Here is a 20486-nt window from a genome sequence, read left to right on the forward strand (position 1 = left end):
TCTAATTAAGGTCAATGCTGAACTGGTCTATTGCTGTATTTCTGTAGGCTTGGGGATTTTCTCTTATGTAAGGAAGGAAAATGGGGCTGAATGGTTTGCTAGAAAAAGAAACCTGTGGTGGAAAGCCCTCCAAAACCTCAAGGAACAGTAGCTGGAGAATTTCAGAGAATCCTGTACCTCTGCTGGGAAATGGAAAAAAACCCGACCCATCCTGCAGTCCCTGCCTAGTTTCTTGTTTACAAGCACATTGTACACACAACCTTATTCCCATAGAACTCCACTCTGTCTCTTCTCCTCACTCCCTACATGCTCCCTTTGCTCTCACTATGGAGATGGAATTTCCATGAAAAAAGTCCCATTCTGTGCATGGGGAATAAGTAACACTATGACTTCATGCCTCTTTTTGCCCCTCAGAAGTCCTTTCAGGTGTATGCCAGGATTCCACCTGTTCCAACCCTGACCCTAACAACTCCTCGTACAACACAATGGATGTTTTGCCATGAGGTTCAGTGGCTGAATCCAAACTCCTCTACAAATTTGTACAACATGAACCAGATTTAGGCCAAAACCTTTGCAAGCTGGTTGTGTAATTTCCAGCTTGTTGGTAGGGAACCATTTGGTCCTCATTCTTGAAGGATGATTTGTTTGTCTAGAGAAGTAGTTGTAAAGCTATCTGAAACAACTAGACAGCTTTTCCTATTATCTTTTAAAAATTTTCCAGCTCCTTGCTTGCAATGTGCACATTGCAAAGGTTTGGGATGAGTGCTTTTTAATCTTGTAAGCTGTTTGTCCTTCTGTGGCACTCAAAGTTACAGATTGTTGACACACATTTTTGAGTTTATTTTGTGGACTGCAGTTTCTACCCTTGCATTCCTTGACTTCTCTCTTTGTTTTCCTTTAGTCACAGATTTGGGGATTTTAATTAGAATAATTTTGACAAGTTTCTGTCCTTTTCAATGCACTTCTTTGCATCTCAGAATATTTGGTGTAACCATAACACTAGGTGCAGCAGTACAAGCAGCCTTGGGCTGAGGCTGGTGCCAAGCAGAAAGGTGTGGAGGGACCCTGTTGTGGTAGTCCTGTGTTACCCTTAGCATGGCATTTGTAACTGCAGTGTTCCCAAATCAGGGAAGAAAGGGGAACAAACTCTCTGGAAGAGAGATATGATCCAATAAAATATGATTGAAGAAACCCAGAGAATTTTGAAATTGAGTGACTACAGCCAATTATACGGAGATGAAAAGAGGTGCAGTGAAAAGAATTGAAAACTTTCCAAAAGTATTCTCGTTGAAATCCCCAAATCAGGGAGAAAAGCTAAACAAAGAGACAGGAGAAGAAACTGATGATATTCAATGCTTGAGAGAAAATGAGACAATTCTAAATCAAAGTGAAAGCAATAAAAGTGGATGGGGATGGCATTAAGTGCAGGAATCTGGATGGAAGCTTGCCCAGTTGAAATCCCAAGGTTTCATTCCTGTAGTGACAGGACAGTGGGCAGCAGTTTTAAACTGCAACAGGATAGATTTGGATTGGACATAAGGAAGAAATTTTTTCAATGAGAACAAGACAAAGAAACTGGCAGCTCAGAGAGGTTCATTAGAAGGTTCAAGGCCAGAATGGATGGGGCTTTCAGTAGCTTGGTCTAATGGGGGATGTCCTTGCCCATGGCAGGTGGTTTGGATCCTTCCAACCCAAACCCTTCTGTGAATCTCTGGTTTTATGATTCCAATCTCATATCCTGTTTATACCTAATACCTTAGTGTTTTCTCCATCATCATTAGGTTGGAGTACCCCAGAAGAAACATTGTCTCTGTCAGTCATTCAGATCTCTCAGGTAAGAGATCTCTCACCACTTGGTCTGCCAGATAATTAATAATTATTATTTTCCTGGAAAAAAACACTTAAATCCTTTCTCCAATATGAAAACTAACCATTAATTTTTCTCATTAATTTTCTGTCTTTAAAGGACTTCAATCTACATGATAACCTCCCTTTTATCTCTTAGTTTCTTGGAAATGTATTTTTGAGGGACTTCAAGATGTTTAGACATCTAGGTGTGAGGCATTAATTGGATAACCCTGTGCATGTTTGCTTCTGGAGTTCTTCCAAGAACTCTATCAGTTTTATGAGGCATAAACAAGTTTCTTTTACACAGAGGTGCTAACACTTCTCCAGAACATTTTTTCTCTACAATTTCTATTTTTCTTTATAGTTTGTATCATCCTGTACAAAAACCAGCCTGACTGGTCAGTGTTCCCTGGATAGTTCTCTGAGTACTCCTCAAAGGTTTGGTATTTGGTATTTCTTTTTCTCTGATGCTGAGGCCTGCGAATGCCTTTTATTATTTACCTCAATTCCTTGTTCAGCAATTGAATGTTTAAATTCCTTTGCAGATTTATATGATAAGAAACCAATTGAGTAGTAGTATAGGTTATGCAAGGCTTGTAAAGAAAGTAAATATGTTTTCTTAAACAGTAAAATTTAGTTGCAAAAGATCATTCTAATTTGTCGTTTTTCTCTACATGTCTTGCCTCATTTATTATTTTCAGAATATTAAGGCTACAATAACTCTACCTTTACAGCATGGGTAGACTTACAAAAGGCCTAAGTTCACTTTTAAAATTTGTATATGATGCTTTAAACAGCTCCTTTGTCCACTGAAAACATTTCATTCTTTAACAGCTTCTTAGCCTTACTTTTGCCAGTTTTTCCTTAAAACATTATTGTACTTGTGCCTTTCATTGTTTCAGCTTGTACTCCATCATGTATATGTTTCAGGACTAAATCTGTTTGTTTTCTTGTGAGTGCTTTCACAAATAACTCCAAGAAGCAATTATTTACAGTGGCTAAAAAATAGACTCTGGGGCTAGATTAATACTAGCAAATAAAGTAAAATAAAACAAAGCATTTGTCTTGATTTGGTTGCATAGTTTTATATGCTCCGCTTATCCAGGCTATTGTTTTTCTCTGTATTTTTCTTACCTTCTATCCTATCCCTTTTTCTAAGTCACAGGCTTTCTGTGATTTCAGACCACACAAATAGATCAATCCGAACAATTTATTTTCCACATCTGGCATCATTTCCTTGGTTTTCATTTTAAAATTGCCTCATAGTGTCTTTAATCTTAAATGTCAGCAGAACTGATTCTGTTTTGATTAGGTGGAATCCATCTTATATAAACTTAATCTGCTTCAAAATGTTACCAGATACTAATAAATATAATCCCCCTTTCCCCACAGAGTTTAATCAATCATGCAGTGAGACTCTTATCTGACAGAGTGTATAAAAGCAGGACCATTGAAGAATGCTACTATGTAGGACTGCTTTTCTCAGCCTCCTGGTTTAAACTCTGCTTTCAGAACCTCTCACCTGCTGTTTCTTTGTTGTTGGGCCACAACCATCGGGTTTTTCTTGGCACATACTGAGAGAATGTCTAGATACCTTGTGCTCTGTCATCTTTTCAACTGCATGTGTCTTTTCTAGTAAAAGCATTTATCCATTTTAGTATTTACTTGGTCAGGACAAATGAAGGAGATGTTTTCCTTTTTTCTGCTCCTGAAGGGAGCCCATCCTACAGAAGAAGACGCCTTTCAGCTTTTTTTGCACATGGTACCTGTGGAATAACTCCTGGTGCAGTGTTGGTAATGTTCATGTAACTTCAGATCTCCTTTTGGGAGGTGACATCCTCGGGGGGGTGGAGACCAGACCCAGCCGGGGGTACCTGGCTGGTGTGATCTCAGTCTGTGACATCACATGCCTGACAAAGCTTCCACTGTGTGCAAGAGAGGCTGTGGATGGCCTGTACTGATATGGCAATGCCCACACGGTATTGAGGCAATGATTTGGCTTCATCCTCATGTCCTGTGTTGGAGCTAAAAGGCTTGATTTGTCTACCTATTCAGTCAGGTTATGTCCCACTTTGGGATGGAAGTTTTTGACTGCTTTACAGATGGCCTTTTGGTGTCTTGTCAGCTCATGATTCTGTGTTTCCTGAAAAGATTTACTGAAGTATTTCTGGTTGAAGAGCCCATCCCAGTAGCCCTGAAGAGATTACCTATGAATTTATGGCAATTTGCCCACTGCTTTTCATATACACCCATGAAAGCTGCTTTCACTAAGGCTCAGCAAATAGAGAAGGAGAAATTCTGGGATTTAGACTGATCTCTCCTGCTTGCTCTTTATATCTGAAGAGTTTTCTTGAACCTCTACCCTAAGATGCTGCTGAAGGCTCTAACTGGATTTCACTTTAAATAGGGAATTAACACACCAGTTAACTCCCTTTGGGTGACCTTTAAGAAGAAAGGTCACCCAATTCACAGCCTGGCTCTGCGGAGGGAGTTCCTTTCAACCTTCCCAAGCCAGAGCTGTCAGGCCTCTTTAGCACAGGTGCATCCTGACACAGTGAGGCTGCTGTTTCAGTACAAGCTGAGGTAAAGGGGGCTGCCAGACTCTGCCATGAGACCAGCGTGGTGAATTTGCTGTCACTGATCCTGTCACATTCCAGGCAAGCACAAGTTGCCACAGCTTTGCTGAACAGAGATGCCTCAGTTCCACCCTAGGGAACTTTAATCTCTTGTTCACCAAGCATTGCTCTGTTGCAGAAACACTCCATCTGATAGGCAGATCCTTGGTGTCTAGGGACACCAGGACCTAATTGGAGTAAATTAAGTGAGAGGAGTAACAAAGTATTGCTTGGAATCACACACAGTGTGACTGTGTTCAACAAGCATGAAGAAAAGAAAAGGCAATTATTTATGAGTGACTGAAGTTTCAAGAGACAAACTGCAAGGGTATTCACAACCAGTTCTCATCTTTCTTTACTGAGGTCTCTCCATCTAAGTAGGAAAATTCTTCTGCCTGTTCAGAGGAATCTAAAAGGATAAGTTTACACACCTCTTTTGTTTTCTTTTTTTTCCTTTTTTTTTTTTTTTAAGTCTGGGAAAAGAGCATGAAGAGAGAAGTGTACATGTGTGCCTTTTGGGAAATGTGAAGGTGAAAACTCTCCGTTCTCAAGTTCATGTCCATACACTGTGTCCAATGTTCATTTTTACAGTATGCTCTGAAAATTGTTGTCAAGTAGCTTTCCCTTCTTATTCCACTCCTTGGCTTACTCTGTTTATCTTTTAGCTTTTAATTTTTTAAATTTCTGATGCACTTCCAGCTGTCACTGATTCCTAAGAAGCTGTGGTGGATGTGATCCAAAGTTGCCTGAGCTCTGCTCCTTTCAGTTGCTGAAGGCACTGCCCAAACCTGCAGAACTCTCTTCACAAAGGCTGCAGTCCAGGTTAGAGAAAACCGTAAGAGATTTCACTGCCTCTCACTCCATTAGATGCCACCAGCCCCTTCCTTTTTTCCCCCCAAGATTAAAAAGATAAATATATCTTACATTACACTGTCTCTATTTGAGTGTATTTGCCTCACTTCTATTGATGCAGAGCGATATTATCAGTTAAATTAAAATATGTAATCAGAGTGTGACTTGAATTTTAATGCCTCAGTTGTGTGGGTTTGGTTTAAGCAGAATCCATATTTAGTAGTACTACTATGAAGTACTCAATAGTGCTATTACATACTCTGTAGTGCTACTATTTGAATGGAGACAGTTTTATGCACATCAGGCTTAGCAACAACAATGTGCCTTTAAGACAGCATTCACTGTGTAAAACCAATATTTTGTTTCTTGACTGCTTAAATTTATGGAAATGAATTTTCATTTCAAAAAGCATTGCACACCAGGAGAATGGTGATTTAAAGGACAGGTTCTGAGTGCAGATTAACAGAAAAGGGAACAAGCAGCAAAGTTCAGCCTCTGGTAAGAGATCATTACATCTCACTAGCAGAAAAATATCACAGTTCTGGGAAATTGGTTAAGCAAAATGTAACGCTGAAAATACTTACTTCCCTGTTCTTCTTAATTTTATGACATCTCATCAGGAACCTAGTTGCTGGACCTACACTAAAGTCAAGATGTAGTTAGTACCACAGCTGGCAGGGCTGAGGCACAGCACCTGTGTGAGAGAGGAACTCAGCCATTACTCTTACGTGTTGGAGCCTCTGGGGTGCTCAAAAAAAGGTATTGGAACAAAAGGTGATGAAAATGCTTGCGGTTTCATTCCAGGTGGCAACTGCCACTCAGCACCTCTTGGTTGGAGGGGAAAAAGAATGGAAAAAGGAGGAATAAAAGTGAGAAACTTGTGGGTTGAGGTTTAATAGGGAAAGCAAAAGACAGTTTAATAGGGAAAGCAAAACCTGTTCATAGAAGCAAAGCAAACCAGGGAATGTATTCACCACGTCCCATGGGAAGGCAAGAGCTCTGCCATCCCTGGGAATGCAGGGCTCAATCCTTTCCTTAGTGTTATGGTGACTTGGGAAGACAAATGCCATGACTCCAAAGATTCCCCTTCCCTCTTCTTCCCTCAGCTTTATGTGCTGACCATGATGCCATGTGGTATGGAATATCCCTTGGGTCAGTTGGGGTCAGCTGTCCTGGCTGTGTCTTGTGCAATTTCTTGCACACCCCAGCCTCCTCCTCACTGGTGGGGTGAAGCAGAAAGGCCTTGACTCTGTGTAAGCACTGCTCAGCAGTAACTAAAACATCCCTGAATTATCAACACTGTTTCCAGCACAAATCCAAAACACAGCCCCATAACAGCTACTGAAGAAAATTAACTCTATCCAAGCCCAAACCAGCACATCATTGCACTGAACTTTCCAGAAATAAACACAAACTGGGAAGATCCTTTGCCTTACATATGATTCACAGTACTGAATGCCATGGACTTGTGGTCTCTCAAGCAGTAACTCTACAATGGTTAAAACAACCCAGTCTTGGCAGCCTGTCTGACTTTTTGGACCTGACAGTGACTTGGCTCAATCACAGGTCTTTCTTGCAAGGTTAAGCTGTCCTTGGGCTGCTAGGAAAGACAAAATCATTCCTTGCTGTCTTTTGGCTGCTGTTTCTGAAAAACAGAGCACTCAACCAAGCTGATCCAGGAGTTCTCATGACAGCAGAGACAACTTCAGCTCCTGTTCTTGGAGTTTGAATTCTCAGGGAAGGGCACATTAATTTTTCCTGATTAACAGTGACTTTTCCTCAACACAGACTCAGGTCCCTCTTGCATGGAGGTTTTTCAGAAAAGAAAAAGGAAGAGCGGGTTCTCTGCAAATCCACCTGTGAGAAATGTTTGTTTACTGATAGAGGGACACGAGTTTTTCAGCTGCTAGGTTTTTGAAATGTGTTTTCCTTGCCAGGAAGCTTTCTCCTTTCTGTGACTTTGTAGCTAAACAGAGTGGGTGTCTCTCACTTTTGCATATGACTTGCTAGAGGCAGAACTCTTGCTAAGGCAAGTGGGCTCATTTGGTGGGCATGGTAATGTATTGACCAAATAAAAACAACCCACAAAGGCAAAGTTGAATATCTTGCTTAACGAGGCATCTAGTTTTTGCGTTAAACAATAAATCACTCACTGATATCTTGCCCTTGCTGACTTTTTAATGAGATCTCTCTTGACTGCTAGAAGAGCAGTGGACTGCTGAGAGCATTTGTTTGGCTTTTAAAAAATCTGTAATTATGTTCTTAGTTGTTTTTCCAAATGTCTACTACATTCTTTGTCTTGTTAAGAGGTACAAATTCAACACTACACTGCTTAGGTCCTGAGAGTCCTCTCATTCAGCTTAGACCCTTACTTTTTGCAAAACTATGCAGAGAATTACCAGGAGTCAGAGTTATGCTTATCCTAGGACACTGATACTGATGTGAGTGCTCAGCTAAATAAATTCCCATTCAGCATTACCCAGTTGGTGTTGGTACTCTCATTTCCTCCAACAACAGGTTTCTCACTGGGGAGAGCTGCTCTTTTAGGCTTTCTGTGTTATACTCACACTTGCTTGACCAGCCTTCCTTCTGTGTTGGGGTTTCAGGCCTCTGCAGCTCAGGAAGAGAGACAAAAGTACCATCACAAGTCTTAGATGATAGCTCACTATGTCAGAATGGCTGCGATTCCTTTTAGGTGGGGGAGAGAGGGAACGATGTATTTGCAATTTTAGCAAGTGTTATGAGGCCCTTTTGATCCAAAGGCATGAAGCCTAATGAGGCTTAAAAGCATCAAACTTAACCCTTTAGACCTATCTTTTGAATTAGCGTATTTATTGAAAATTAATTTTACCTATGAGAAAACAATTCCAACTTTTCTGCACAGGTTGCAGACCAGAGTCTTACTTTTCTTGCAAGACCATTTTGATTTATAAACAAGCAGAGTCAAACAGTTAAGACTTTTTCAGTTCTAAGACTCAGATAAAATTCTGATAAAAGGCAAAGACTCCAGCCTGTTCTAAGAGCAGCAACTGATGTTGGAGACTTCTTGCCACTTTCCCATGTGGGGCCAATCTTGACTAGTGAAATAAACACAGATCAATACTGTGGTTATTCCCAGCAGTTCTCATCACCCAGCACTTTCTGTGTCTCTGCTTTCTCCAGTCCATGTTCATTTTACCATTTCCCACTGTGTTCTTCAGCCTGATCCATTTTCTACTCAGAAAGCCTCCCACTGAAGACCCTACAGTGACTACAACATGACCCTACAATAACTACATCTCTTACAGCTGGCACATGGGTGGAGTGTTCTCAGGGTCATCAAATCATGAATGTGACTCTGAGCTTTAATAACTGCTGTAAAAACAAAGTTCCTGGCTGGTGTCCCCTGAAGGACCTGAAGAGGCTTTGTTGATGAATCTGAGAGATGGAGCTTGGCAAAAGGACACAGGCTGGTCTTGCAGCTAGCATAGTATCCAGCTTGCAGACCTGAGTATTATGTCCAGACTAGGGAGGAAGCTGGTTCTCTACAGGATGAGGAAGAACAGGAAGCAGAGCATGCTAATCCATCTGGTTTCATTACCTTTTCAATCACTGTCCCCTGCTTTTGCTGTGAGAGACACATTGTAGCACATTTAGTAACAGGACTTGCTAATAATTGCACTTAAGTGGAGAATAACGTGTTACACTAGAGACAGTGGTGATAACAACTAATCAGATTGGCAAAGAAGGCTGGTTCTTCCCCATGCCAGTAAGAGCATAGCTCTGTTGAAATTATTTCTGCAAAACAAAAACCGTGAGAAAAACAGAAGCTGTATGTGTTTGTTTGACTTATGTTTCCTCCGATATACTAGATGTGTCTTGCACTATCTTGTTGCTACTTCTGCTTCCTTTCAGGAAGAGAACAGAACAGTCAGATTGGAGAGTATGAGAGGGAGGAAGGAACAGAGAATTAAGAAGAGATAGGGGAAAGAGAAAAAGTTCAATAGTGAATGAGGAGATGATCTTTCTCTCCAGCAAAGAGATTGGCAGGAAATAAAACACATGAAATAAGAATAGGAAGAAATTACCTTGGTTTTAATTTTGAGAAAGATCTGTACATTTCATTCATGAATTGACTTGACAGCTGTGAAGGTAATGGAGAAAGTAGCTCTAACAACCCCTAGAGTATTGAATTACATTCCAAAAATTAGCAATTTGCTCTGAAGTCTCAAACCACAGAAGTGTTCCTGAGGCATAAAAGACTTCACGGTCTGCACGGAAATAATTTTCTGTTTGCAGGAGCTCTGCAGTCCCACAGTCCTTACAAAACCTCTGTCTCAACTGCTGGTTACATTTCTCTGGTGTCCCTGCTTTGTATTCTCTAGCGTGAGCAAGCACAATAGATGTGTGTACACATGTAAAATGCCAAGCCTGCTGCTATGGAAGTCACAAGCTTTGCTTGCTGAGGGAAGGTGAGCTGGGAGCTGAGGGTGACAGCAAGGCATTGACCTCAGTGACAATGGTGTGATCCCACAGTAACAGGAAATGTAGAGCAGTGAGAGTGACCAGAGTCAGCCATCAATCCAGACCCCATAGGAAGTCCCTACCCAGTAGCCAGACTTAAGGTCAAGCTAGGAAGTCAATCCCATGGACCACACTCAGCAATGTGCATCACCAGGCACAAATATGGCTGTGCCACAGCTCAGGCAAGGGCCTGAATTTACAAGCACCTTCTGAGTGAAGGTGGGGAGACTCTCAGCCAGGATGATTCCAGTTTAGGCAGCCTTGAGCATGGGCAGCCAAACCCCTTTTGAGGGAAGGCATGAAAAAGGTTGTGCTCAGGGCCCAGACATCCACCAACCCAAAAGAGTTATTTTGAGAGCATCTTCCTTTTTGAAAAGAAAGAGAGAGTAAAGCAGAAGTGTTTGATATTAGAGAATTTATTCATGTCACTTAAAGAATTACAGAAGTATGCCAGCATAAGGTAATATTGATTTAGAAACAGAGTAAAATATAAGTGGGGAAAGATTCAGCAACCACGCATAGGGCAGTGCAGCAGCATCATACTGAGATAGTCATGCTTTTTTCCTTCTGATTAATCAGGAACAAATAAATGGTGCTGAACAAAGAAATAGACCTGAAGGTCTCACAAAGGTCTAAAAAACCTTGACTTCCAGAACTTCACAATATCCTGGGTGTGTCACATGCATGGATATAATCAAGAAAACCACAACTTCTAATTTGACTTGATAGTGGAGGCAGAGATAAATAACTACTTGTTTCAGAATGATAAAGGTGAACCACTAAGTTTTGTCTCTAGTCTTGAGTATTTAAAATATCCTCAGGTTATATTATTGAATACCCAATCCTTGAATTCCTTACTAGCTCTAGGCTAGGAGCAGGCTGCACATGGGTATCACCCATTGCAATGGAGGGGACAAAGCATTTTCACCCATTTATCTCCTCTGTCACCTTCCAAATACCTATGGAAATTGTAAGGAATTACTGCAGCTGCAGTCCTTGATCTCCCTGGATGGAAGTCTGAGGATAGAAAACTTCTTCCTTTCTTCTTCTGCATTTCCTTTGGAAATAGGTTTCAACAAAAAGCAGTGGAAACCTTGTTGTCTGAATTCCTTCCAGCTTGCCTGGACACAACTTCTCTCTCACAAAACCTAGATATTCCCTTACCCCCCCCCCCCCCATCCTTTAGAAATGACATACTTTCTGCTCCTTGAAGCAAAGTCTGACTTTGAAAGTGGAATGTAAACAAAGAACAGCTGCATTGGTCCCAGCCAGTGTGTGGCTGGTCAGAAATAGCTCTAAATGGTCCATAATGTCTCAAATTTATGACAGAGTGGGAAGGTGACCAGAACACTCTCTTTGGGAAAATATCCTAGGTTGCAGAGTAGTTAGGGAAGCTGATACAAATTAAATTGACTCCTGGGTCTTGTGATAATTATCTGGCTCCTAGGAGTGAGGGCCAGGTCTTTTTAATTTGTACTTTTGTAAGTCATGTGAAGGAAAGCTGGGGTTGTTTGCAGCTTCTTGGAAATTGTTGTCTTCTCCCTTTGTCTAGTCTCACACTCAGTGCTTGTAAGAGACAAGGGCCCTTTATTTTAAAAAACTGACTGCAAAATATCCCTGAAAGCTCGTGAGCTTCATAAATGCTGATGCTAGCAGTCACATTGCCTGAGTTATTAGTGCCAAATAATTCAGGGCCAAGATGTAGTATCACACACTGCCTTGCAACTGCTTGCACTGTTTTGTTGTCAGCACTCCCCCTGCCATGGTTTTGCCATCCAGTGTTCTCCAAGATAACAACCTGGCACCATCTGGGAGACAGCACAGGGTAGCAACAATTCCCACTGGGCAACATGGACACAGCTGTACTGGCTGGGGCTGTAGGCAGTGTCCTTCAGCAGCATTCCAGCAGGCTTTGCACCCAGGCTGGGCAAAGCACATCCTTTTTCACTCAGAGTGCAGCTGTAACACAGTGTGTTGGGCACTTTGAGCTGAATAAAAGAGACACAGAACTTGATCTGTGTTTTACACTGCAGAGGCTCTGTGGGAGAAAAAGGAGAGCAGCAAGGCTGCAGATACAGCCAGCCTGTGCCATTTTACCAGAGAGCCAGAGAATGGCCCCTGCCCCTGTTTTATTTATAGGAAAAACATAGATTTTTCTCAAAAGCTGAATTGTGCTTTCATATTTCAGAACTGGGACACTTGTAGTTGGCAGTAGACAGTTGACCTCTTCCTGGGTCATAGAAAAGTCTGAGGCTTGCAACTTCTGAGGAAGGCACAAAAGATTTGGCCAGAGGTTCCTTCTGGCTTCCTGGAAGACAATGTACCCCATTAGGTCATCTCCTGTCTACATGCACCTTAGAGCATCTCCTATTAGCTCCTTAGAGAGCTGCCAGCTAGAGAGCTGTTAGTAGCAGCCAAGTCCTGTGCTTCTTTTCATCCAGCTGTGGCAAGGAAGACACTGCAAGGGTCTTCAGAACCCTAAAGAAAGCTGTTGGAAAAGGAAAGTAGCCAGCCTTGAGATTCAGAAAACCTCTTGCGGGGTGTTAGATAACCAAACAAAAAATTCAAAATATAACACCACTATCATCCCATTATCTGTCCAAAAATGCTACCTCTCCTCTCCAGCTTCTAGTTCAAGATGGTGAAAGATCTCAAACAACCCCAGCTCTTTTTTAGTCATATTGATGTATTTGGTAAAAGGGACAGGCCATAATTCCTAGGCACCTGCATTCAGATAGGCTTGTTTTGCACTCCCTTGATAGGTGTGATTGGCAGGGGAAGAAGTCAGATTTAGCTAGAGCTTCTTTCTAAAAATAGTTAATCAATTTCAGTTCAAGGCTCTCGGGTTATAGGAAAAGAAAATGATTTCACTTGGGCACATAATGAGCTTGGATAATCAGTTTTCCTGCTCAGAAGCAATGAATCCAAGGGTTTAAAAGAAAAGGAATGCTATTAAGAGGGATAAAATGGCAACTCAGCATAAAAATTCTAGGCCTGTTCACTATAATCAGCAATAGAACCTTCTTGCATATTTTTCAATGTAGCCCTCACCCCTGTTTTGCCCAAATAGAGAGAGCCTATTCTCCATCTGTAAGGAGTTGTTGTTCTTAAACCTCTTGTACTGTTTCCCACCCCTGACACGGGGTCACTGCTCTTCCAGCTTCAATCCAGGAAGCTTTGGCTCTGTCAGAGAGGGGTCTGTGGCAAGGAAAACACAAAGTGAGCCCTGAGGAACACACCATACGAGTTTTGGTTTTCTTTGATACCTTTCTTGCTCCTTGGCTCATTTGCTCTACCCCTATCAAGTGGAGCACCACAGGTAATTCCTAACCCTCAAATCACCATTCTCTCTTCATGAATAAGAGTTTTTAATATCTTCAAATGTAAGACACAATTGTATTTTAAACTGTCTGAGAGTGAAATCCACTGAAGTCAATTCACCTGCTCCCTTTTTGTTGCGATCTCTTGTCACTTCAAGCAGTGCTGGATTTCTCTTTGATCCCATTATGAGCAGGATCAGCAGTAAGTCTCCATTCTTTTAGGAATACTGGGCTTACCTCAGGATAGATGTAGCTCTGAATTTGAGTTTTACTTCCATGCAAGTTTACAGCACAAAGGATTGAATCGAATAGCTGGCTGAAGATGCTAAAATGAGTTTTTGCAGTGTCTGTCTTCTGTTCTTACAGTTGTTACCATCTCTTTATATGAGCCATTCAAAGTCATTCACAGTGGAGATACCAAAGGTTGGAATCATTCAGGAAAGCATAAAATAGGCAGAGGTGAGAGGGTTAAATGAAAAGAAAAATAAAATATTGTTTGGATAATAGGAAATATTTATTGAAAGTGATATCGTGCAAAATGACCTGTACTTTAACTGCAGTGATGCATAAACCTGAACTGGGAAGTAGCCATTACTGCTAGAAAAAGCTGTGAGGAGAGTGCTGCAGAAGCTGGGGTGAAACCAGCTTCTTCTGCTTCAAGTCCTTGTAGTCTGATTATTTTTCAAGTGCACCGACTCTTTAGAAGTGACCTAAACAGTTCTTTAACAGCAATTTCAGTGAATGCTTTCGCTAAACCAGAGAAGAACTCTTTTTTTCCCCAGTTTCTGAGCTGTCAGATAAAAACACTGGCTCAGAGCTGCCACCCAATGATCAGACCCTGTAAAATCACTCAAATACGGGCTACCTGTGTTGCATGGCACTGCGCTCTATGACACAATACAGTGGAGGCAAACTAATTTCTTGCCGCATAAAAAAGGCAGTGAAAGGCCATTTCCATCTCCATTCTCCTTCTCCTCCTCTTTCCCCACATCTGCATATCCCATCACTCATTGCCTTGTCTGCAACAAGGTCCTTTGCCTAGAAATTTTAATGGTTAACCTGTTAACTTTTGGGTTGTTTTGTTTTTCCTTCTGTATTGATTTTCTGCTGGTTTATCAATTTGACTCGGTTCAGAGCATGGGCAGGGAAGTGCCAACACCAGCACAAAACAAGCAAGAAGGAATGAACTGTTGAGAGCTGAAGAATGGATAGAAAGGAGATTTCAGCTGCTGTGAGCAGGTGCATTATTTCAACTCTGTTCTTTTCTATCTGCATGTGACATGGTACCTGGAGCTTCCATATATGTGTTTGGAAATCCAAAGCACTCTAAAACACTTCTGCCACACAGGAAAATGCTCCTTGCCAAGGCTGTGCCTAAATTACTCTTTTCAGCACTCAAAGACTTCAGGTATTGATTGTCCCCAGTGGCTGTGCCGCCTTACTGAAAACTATAATATCTGTTTTCTCTGCAGCTTTCATGTGCCACCTGTCTGAAAGTGGTTTTTCCTGGCTGAGCTGTACCTTTTGGGAAAGCAAAGAAGATGAAGGGGGATTGACACAGGCATGTTCATTTATCATCAAACAGCTGTCACCCATTTGAGTGCATTATACAACACCAAATATTTTATACTATTTAAGTGGTTTTAAAATAACTTCATTTGTAAAAAGGTATACACAGTGCCTTCATTTCACTGCAAGAGGCAAATACCCCATTTTGGGCCCAGTGGTGCACCAACAGGACCTTTCAGTCCATTTCTCTTCTGACCTATTCTCTTAATGAGTCCTTCATGAATAGTAAAAGGGTATTTTCTTCCAGCTGAACCATAATCATGCAGTCTGCCTGCTTGCCCTAATGTCCATTTCTAATGGCTAGTAGGCATTTTTAATGTCTAGTAGGAAGAAATTTTACATCTATGCATGGATTCATCCCACATTATGTGTTGCCTATTAGCTGGCTGTGCCTTGAACTGCCTGCTTCCAATATGCCCAATAACATCAATAGATTTCTCTTCAGCTCCATGTTTTCTGGACTAGGACCTGCTGTGGTCTCAGATGACAGTGCTCATTATGTACCTGGAGTTATATTGGCCATCAGTGCTGGGTGCAACACAGAGAACCGGCTGTTCCTGCAGAGCTGTGCTGTTCAGGGCAGGCCAGAGTGGTGTGTGCTCAGACAGCAGCCACTCAGTACTGATGTACAAAGCAAACCCACAGGGATGTTTCTACAAGCTGCAATTTGGCCAGTCTCCTTAATTGGAAAGACTTGGACATCTGCCTGAAAATAGTCCGTTAATTATTAGTGGTGGAGAATGATTATCACTTGATTATCATATAAGTTAAATTTTAACCTCCTTCACTACTTTAACAAAGTCAGCATACTGTTATCTAATCACCAGCCAATGGTGAAGTAATAATCCTAATTCTGTCCCAAAACAGTTCATATTATTGAGCAAAGCATCAATCTTCCAAAATGGTGAGATCTTAGGACCAGATGGGGAAGAACAGGGCATTGCTATTCCCAGAAATGTATTTTGTGATTGCTGCACCAAATTGCTACACTTTGGAGCTGGAAGGCAGAGTCTGCAATAAAGACCATTACATTTGTGAGAAAAACACATCAGGAAGCACTAAAGACCCTGCATAGCCTGCATCATTCAACCCTTGGGTGGTCCTCACTGCCCACATACGCTCCTGAACGCCAGGTTGAACAGACTGGATGCTGGATGCACGTGCTTCTCTCTGAAAGCCACTTAGCTCTGAGCTAGGTAAAGGTCTGTCAGAGGCTAGTGGGGCTTATGAGAGCTTCAGTTAGGGAACATGCATGTTGTGGGGTGATTTGTGCATTGGAGGAGTCCTGAGGCTTCTTTCAGCTTTCCTGTTCCCTTTAGGTGAAATAATCTATCATTTCTTTGGTTTTATTTTCACTGGCTTGGCCTGTAAATAGCATGAACTTTCACAAACAGCCTGATGCTGCCTCCTCAGGTGAATTTCCATTAGCTTTAGCACATTGCTGCCGCTGGGACAACCCTGGCTGGATCCCAGTGCATCCTCTGTGCTCTCTGGACTGCTGGGGTAGCTGTCAAAGCATTATGAATCTTCTCACAAAGATGAGTTTGCTCACAAACACACACCCCTTCCTCCACTGCCCTCTTACACCACTCACAGGTCCTGCTCAAACTTACAAGCTGAGCAGTTGAATTTCTGTGTGGGCTCCTCTCAACACCACATCCTTCTGCAAGGATATGGACATCACACACTAGTCCTTCCCACTGTACCAGTGGTGGAAACAACAAAGTGATTTTTTTCTTGTTTACATATTCAGATTTATCTCACACTGCTCTCCCCAGAAACACTTTATAATAGAGAGGGGAGAAAGCACCAGGAACAAATCTGCTGTTGCCAGCTAGCAGGCAATGGGTTCAGGTTTCACAGGCAGGTTTATTAGATAGTGGAAGAAAAGGACTCATTGTTGAATGCACTCCAATCTTCAACCTTCATCGTCTAGGATTTGTCTTTTTTACTCTCCTCATATTTCTCCATTTCTTTCTGCAAGTTAAGTTCTAGGAAATATTTCCCATACCATCTCCCTGAAAAGAGGGGAAATCGTAGTTCAGTTACAGCTTCCCTCCTAGTGATATCATACCCCAAGGATTATTCTAGATGTAGAGCTTTTGTCTTGTTAAAATGCCAGTTTCTACTCCCCTTGTGCCTCTGCCCAAATTCATCTTTTGTCCTTGGCAGCTGCAGCACCCATCTCAGGAATTCAGCAATGTACTTTTCCTGGCAGAAGTCATACCTAGTTCAGTAATTTTCCTTCCATGCCAATGTCTGGGATCTCTGACTGCCTTCTGAAATATGTCAGGGGTGTAGGAATCTTTCATCAAGCTTTGGATCTTCAATGGGCCACCTGTAAGGAACAGCAAATAAAGAATTGTATGTAGAAATCACCCTACTGCAGTCCTGGATTTGAGCAGGGGAGCAACACCAGCAGTTGCCAGGGCTCAAGAAAAGGCATGTGATAACTGCAGTACCTTCTATCAGGTCTGAGGCTGGGTGCTGAAAAATAGCTTCATCATCATCACCCAAGAGGTTGCCTGTGTTTGCCAAGTTATCTGCTTTTCATTCTCAAGTATGAGATGCACACAAAGGGTGATGCAAGGTATCATCTGTATTTGTATCCCGGTGCCCTTTCTTCAGTCAAGTGCCCGCTTACCTCCTGTTGAATCTCCTCATCCATGTGACCAGCTTCCCAGCAGCTACTAGCAGCGCAACTCCACAAAATCACCACCATCTTACCACTCCAGGCCTTCTTGATCTCATTTTCTGCCACGTTACTTAACAAAGAGTTGCCAACTATGACTTCTGTTTTTATCCCCTCTTTACTTCTAGCCACGAGGGGGCTTTATTTTAATCTCTAACCATTTCCTCTTCACCTTCCTTTTAATCACACCTTTGTCTTGACAATATTGATTTTGAGTTCCCTGAGAAAAGATGTCCTTCTTTTCCGTGTGACTACACAAACCCAGGACAATGCAGTCCTCAATACCCACAGTACGTCATGGAACATACTGTATAAGGAAAAGGAATCTGCCTTATGCTGGTACATGAGAATCTAGGACCAGGGACAATTATTTCAGAATTTCTTGGATGAATTCTCAGTTTCCAATATTTGCTTAGATGGAGGGATCCTGGGGAACCTTGGAAACAGAGCTTAGGGAAAGATATTTCAGAGCTCCACATGTCTAAAGGTCTGGAAGAGAAATTATGTTGAAACTGAGCTGGAGGTAACTAGCAACTGGATATGGCAGGGACCATTGGTGTCCATTTGGACAAATGCAAATGGTGTCCATTTGGACAACTCTGGACAGGATGACAGAGGTTATGATTTGTGTTCACTTTTCACACTGTGGGGGAAAAAATAGTGAAAGAAAAGAAAGGGATAGAATACATAAAATGAGAGTGTCTAGATTCCAGTTCCTCAGGTACCACAGCCTGGAAAAGCAGTGACTTTGGATGGAAGGAATAAGAAGGGAAAGTGAGTATTACCTATGGTCAGATCTCTACCCACAGCAATGTGGCTGCCTGAGCCCTGGCAAAGCATAGATGGAATCAGCTTTGAAAGTCAGGGGTAGGTGGTGTGTCCCCTCACCTTGGAAGAGATTTACTCTCAAATTGTAATCCAGCTGTTGGTAATCTGAAAGAGATGCCCAGGCCAAGGAGTTTTTTGTCATTTCAGTACAGTTTTTAGGTCCTTTTTGTCCTGCTTCTAATGCTGCATTGGCCTGAGCTTGATGTTTCTGGAAATAAATACAACAGGGAAACTCTGTCAATCCACTTTCCCAAAGTGCAGCAAACTCCTGGCATTTCCACCCCTGCACAGCTCTTTCAGCTATGACTAATCCCTGGGACCTGGATCTGTCTTTGAGTCTCCCTTAGCAGCTTCTGTAGGCATTGCATTTGCATGGGACAACCAGGATGAGAAGAGCCTTTTGGGCAGAGGGAACATCTGTGTAACCCTCTGTCATGTCCTGCTTGTTGGGTGTGTTCCTCATCCCAGGAGGACTTGGCAGGTTTAGCCCATGCAAAGGCTGTGACAAGTTAAACCCAAAGCCCTGGCCCATGGTGGTGTGTGGAAACCCAGGGCACAGGGAATATTTCTCTGTCTGCTCTGGAGTGCCCTGCTCAGGGGAGCACTGACTTTGATCCTCATTCATGGAGAAAGTTTCCTAGACTTCAAGATAGACTAGAATCCACAAAAGTGTGAAATAGATTGTAGAGAGTAGTGTAGGTGGTCTCACCTGGCGAGAAATTTAGGTTTTAGGATTTTTAGTATGTTGTGGATGGAAGCAAGATGAAGGGCACAGGGTGTCATCCTGGGTTTCTTCTTCATGCTGCTTCTTTCTTCTTCATGGGTTTGGGTGGCATTTGGTAATTGGGCAGGAAAGCCAGCATTGTGGGCTCTTTGGGATCAGTTATTGGGTTAAAAGAGAAAATAATCTAGGTGTCGGTTCTTAATTGGATAGTTTAGTCTTAAAAGACCTTACAACAAGAGATTGTTAGCCATTTTGTGCTTTCTAATGAAAAGCTGCCAAACTCACAGTGTCTGTTTTACAGATAAATAATAAACACCTGAGTTCAAACGTGAACTACTGTCTCAAGTGCCTTCAATCCAGACCCAGAGAAACTGACTACTGGTACCGCCAGAGTGGTGGAATACAGTAACTGTGAGCCTGCTGGCACTAGCAGCAGGACAAATGGGATCTGGATCAGGTAGGAATGTATGCTTGGATTCGTCAGATTAGCTCAGGACATGACATGGGGCTTACCCTCTGCTCTTGAGGCAGTTGTGGGAATAAAGGTGCCAGCCCATGGGATAGGGAGCCTAGTGCTCCACCAGGGCTGCCTTGAATCAGCAGCAGCTTGGGTTTTACACTGAGACAAGTCTCTGCAGCACCAAGTCTTTACACAGTATTGGGATCCTGAAGCTGAAGTTACTGTATCAGCCAGACTCCAGGAGTCAGTGCTGCATGCTCTGCAGAACCTCTCCCACAAAAAGAACAGAGCCACAAGACATGAGGAGAGGAAGCCAGTCCTGACTCACAGGGAATGATCTGCTTCTTTTCTCTATCACTCTTCTTTCTTTTTAAAGAAGAGCCATACACTTACACATGATCAAAGTGCAGGAAGCTGCTGCTAAATAAACTGCTGTGCTAACTCCCACCTCCTACTTAAAACAAAAACATGTCTGTTTGTTATTATTTCTATATTCAGTAGGAAGAATTTTCCAGTCTGCTGATGCAGAAATTCCTCCTCTCCCATTTCTTCCAACAAAGCAGAATTTCTGTGTAATGAGGCAATGTCTTAATTTCCCAAATCCCTTTCATCAATAATTTCCCCAGCTCCTCTCAGACAAAATGACACCAAAGCCTGCAACTGTTCCTACTTTCTAGTTTGTAATTGTATATGATGTTGTTGTCAGTGTTATTATAAAAACACTGCAACTGCATGTGATCGGTTTTTTTTTATTTTTATTTTATTTCTGACTCTGAAGGTCCAAAATCAAAGCACTGCTCAGAGAATCCCACACCTTGAGGTCAAGAAGGACTTCAAGGCCATTTCACCATTCTCCTGGATAACAGAAACCACAGAAGTATGCCTACTTATTGCTTTGCTAAACCAATTCTGTGAGGGACAATAGACAACCAACCAGAAAATATATATCTTGATCAAAGAGCTAAGAAGGGTAAACGTGATCATTCTTTCTGAAGGAAATGTTTAGCATAGCCTAACACAGACTTTCCTGACATGCAGCCTTTGAGGAAAGAGGGAGCTGTTCTTCCCAGGCAGA

This window comes from Zonotrichia albicollis, chromosome 4, assembly GCF_047830755.1.
Source record: "Zonotrichia albicollis isolate bZonAlb1 chromosome 4, bZonAlb1.hap1, whole genome shotgun sequence".
NCBI lineage: Eukaryota > Metazoa > Chordata > Aves > Passeriformes > Passerellidae > Zonotrichia > Zonotrichia albicollis.